The 4,034-nt window shown below is 35.4% G+C and overlaps 1 long non-coding RNA gene across 1 annotated transcript; it reads right to left on the bottom strand.

The window, feature by feature from the left end:
- Positions 1-1,105: 1,105 nt before the first annotated feature.
- LOC127964345 (uncharacterized) lies at positions 1,106-3,703 on the bottom strand. The gene is made up of 3 exons (XR_008155032.1): positions 3,584-3,703; positions 2,870-3,102; positions 1,106-2,596 (listed from the first exon to the last, which is right to left on the bottom strand). It is a non-coding gene; the product is annotated as an uncharacterized LOC127964345 (long non-coding RNA).
- Between the last annotated feature and the right edge of the window lie 331 nt (positions 3,704-4,034).

Genomic DNA, 4,034 nt, shown 5'->3' with positions numbered 1-4,034 from the left:
ATTTATTTTATAATGTATATTTTATATAAAAGATATTTATCATATATTATTTAATGCCTAATACATTATTATAATATTTGATTAACTGTGTTGTAAGTGATGGACCTGCACTCCCACACTGTGTTGCACTGTGATGGCTTTGGACTCCAGATTAAACTGCAGAAATATATAAATGAATAAAGTAAATAAATAACTAAAGGGAGCTGTTAGTTTGTCATGTTGCAGAAACCTTGCATTGCTCACACCACCATTAAAAGACAGTCAACTACATTTAAATTCAGTGTAAATATATAAATAAATGAAAGTTATATTCTGTATATATCTTTATTTACAATAGAAAAGTGAAAAATTGCCACTGTATTATGTCTTTTTGTATGATGACATGACCGAATAAGTGTTCATATGACAGGATGGCAGAATGTTACTATCAACAGTGCATTGCAGAGCAAGGCCAAGTGAGGAACTTGTTGAGAAAAAGACCGGAGGTTATGTGACACTGTGAATAACACTCAAACACAGGTCAGCAATGTCTGTCTGTGTGTAAGGTGGAAGAGGCTTTAGGAACCTGATACATTCAATCAGATTTTACTGAGTTGTCTCTGAGGTGTCAAGGTTTATCTGGTTAGCAGGTCCAGTTAGCCTCTGCTGGAAAATATCATAACTACAACATTGTCTAGGTAAAAGCATCTTTTCCACATCACAGTCTATGTTTTAAGGTGTTCTACATACCTATGTTGCTACACATAACTACTAAGGAGGTATACGCCTGACCAATCAGACAACTCCTGTAATGCTCATGTAGAAATTTGTAAGAAACATCAAGCACAAAACAGTTTCGGGAATACATATTTGAGGTTTAAATGTGTAACTTATATTGCAATAAAAACATGAAAGTCCCTTCAAGTACTATAGCACTAACCAAAGACCTTATTTTAATAATACATTTGGAAACAGCATTAGAAAATCACAAAGGGAAACCATAAAACAAAGACAAATTCTCTTCAGGCTTTTTATGTCCACAAACTGAACAGCTTTATTGGCTTTTTCTAGTCTCAAATAAAGATGGGATACATGTTAAGAAATAAAATATACTTTTTTATTTTTTTTTTCAAATACTTACACATCAGATATTTAGAGACAAGCATACATTTTTTTTAAGCATCAAAGTCACTAAGACTATTTTCTGATAAAACCTGCAGAGGTAACCTTAGCCCGTCTTTACTTGGAGGCCATTGAGTCTGTGAGTGCTACCTTTATCCTCTACGTTGTACTAATAAAAAGCTGAGGAACACAACTATACTCATCTATTTATTGTATTTTAGAAAAAATCTATATTTTCTCTGCTGTTGTTGTTCTTCTACTCTATAACCCCCTCTAAGCTACAGTATCTTATTCCCTCTGTTCAACTGTTTTTTCTCCAGCTTTCCTTTACTTCACTAACCGCTGTGACTGAGCATTTCTCCATTTTCTTCTTCTACACCGCACTACCAGACAAACACACACTCGCCTTGACTGAATCTGTCTTTTTTCTTTATCTTTCATCCCACCTAGTTTCCCAGGACTCATTTCTCACTGCGAGGCCCAACATTACTGTTTGTCTGTCACAGTAGGACACTGTCTCCATTAGTGTAAATCCTGCTGGGAGGTTGAACCCACCACCACTGTCATGAATAACCAGCCTGACGTTTACCCAGGAAATATTGACTAAATTTAGCACAGCCAAGCAAAGAAGCATACTGCAGATAACAATGCTCATGTGCCTGAGTTTCACTGGAAGACTCTTTGGTGCCTTTTAATGACAAATTACAGTTGCCAAGGGACCACAAAGCATATTACAATCTGGGTATTACAGTTACTCTGGTCGGTTGAGAAGAAAGACTGAGCGATACTACTGATGTCTGAAAACACGGCTGACCAATCTGAGTCAACTGCATGACAGGAATTACCCCAAAAATGGGTTAAAAATATTTTTCCTGACATTCATTTGACATAGCTGACTTTGGAGTGCTTTTTACAGTCATTCAAATATACTATATATACTATAGTAAACCAAAACAATCAAACAGATGCTGTTATGAAAGGAAATGTTCCATTACGTCACAAAATAACAGTGTCTACACTTGTCTAGTAATGAACCTTAACTAAAAACCTCCAAGCTTGTATAACAAATTTACTGTAATTGATACCTCCAAAGAAAAAAAGGTGTCCTTTAATAGATAATTACTATTACTATAAATACTATTTTAACTGATAACAGATGTGTATTTATTGTGTACAATATCTTAGATTATACTGTATCAGTGTTCAGTGTTCTTACAAAAAAGAGATATGATCCATATACAAATGAATATAATTTGCCCAACAGTGATACTAACATCACATCCTAATGTTCATTATCGTTTTACTGATTTCAAGGTAAATGTTCAGTTTGTTGTTTTAGAAAATTCATTCCAACTAAATGAAGATATTTTAAGTAAAAAAAAACTACAGTATAATACATGTTGTCCTTGAACAGTCTCCACTAGTTTGCGGTGCTGCATGGGAGTGCTCCAGTCACTCACAGGAAGGATTGTGAATGTATGGTTTCCCTACTGATCTGGAGAGGAGAAAAAAAATGATGCATCAAGTTTTGTTCAATTCACATTTATTTGTACAGCACTTTGTATATATACATTGTTCCAAAGCAGCTTTACAGAAAATTAATGTTTCTACAATACAAATAAGAGCTCTGTTAACAAGTATAACTGTGTTACAGAAAAAATTAAAAATTATAAAAAAATAACAAATCAAAGCAGTGGTTACATGATGTGATCATGTTGATTACAATGCAAGACCAATTCAGCAGTTGTGTATGTTAATTCAGAGTCACCTTCATCTGACGTCCTCTCACAGGTGTTTGGTCATCTGAAGTCTTCGTAAGAGGCTGGATATAGTCAGTAGGAGCAATCAATAGATTATACCAACAAAATGTGATGGAATCTACTAGGGAACTGGCACCTTTTCACAAAGACACAAATAACAGGGAGAGACTTGCCAAAACTAGTGATGAGACTTATTGTGGGGGTGATGTTCCTTTGCAGGGAGTCTTCGGGGGGGTCTGTTCTGAAAGCAGGATAGCAATGGAGAAATGCACAGGAGAAATGGTTAAGTGATGCTCCATCACATTGCAGTCCTATGGCATCACTGCTCAGTCTGCTCCTTCAACACAAGTAGCTAAGACGTTTAAATATAAAATACAGCAATAATGTACAGGTTTACTGTGATTACTTCTATAATGTGGTGTGTGTGTGTCTGTGTGTGTATATGTGTGTGTGTGTGTGTGTGTTTTGTTTGTTTGTTTGTTTGTTTTTTAGCCTAGCATTATTCTGAAATGAAAACTGCTCCCCTATTTCAAACTTTTAATTCTAACTTAGGTCCATCTACATCAAGCCTTAATCACACAGCGATGTATGAAACTGCATGAGGAGGATGAATAACATCCCGCAAATCTACGAATTAAATGAGGAATAATCTAATAATGATCTGTTTTAATGCACAGGGTAATTTGATTATCTGTGCTGATATTATTCTATACATATCTTACCTTTTAAAAGTTCATCACAGCGCTCTCTTCTGCTGCATCTCTACTGCACTGATAGAATTAGCGCTAACTTCTGTGAACTATTGTGCAGCTCCACTATCTGCCATTCCTGTAAAAAACTGGTCCATTGGAGTGAACCGAGTTGTCACAACTCTCTCTCTTTATGGCTCTGGTCACCCCTTGGAAGAGAGGGGTGGGGTGAGCAGCGCTCATTAGCATTTAAAGGAACATGCACTAAAACAGCTATTATTTTGACAGGGTAAAAAGGGTGTTGTTATACACTACCATTGAGAAATGTTAACCAAAGTATGTTATAGACTTTTCATTAAATCCCTTAAGAATCATATGAACTTCTTGAAAATGGGAATCTGATGACCCCTTTAAGAAATACAGAGCATCAGCACAAGAGTGTGATTTTAATAACTTTCTTTAATAAAATGACAATGTATTTAAT

The sequence above is a fragment of the Carassius gibelio genome, chromosome B9, assembly GCF_023724105.1.
Source record: "Carassius gibelio isolate Cgi1373 ecotype wild population from Czech Republic chromosome B9, carGib1.2-hapl.c, whole genome shotgun sequence".
Taxonomy (NCBI): domain Eukaryota; kingdom Metazoa; phylum Chordata; class Actinopteri; order Cypriniformes; family Cyprinidae; genus Carassius; species Carassius gibelio.
This window is presented reverse-complemented; position numbering and strand designations above follow the sequence as displayed.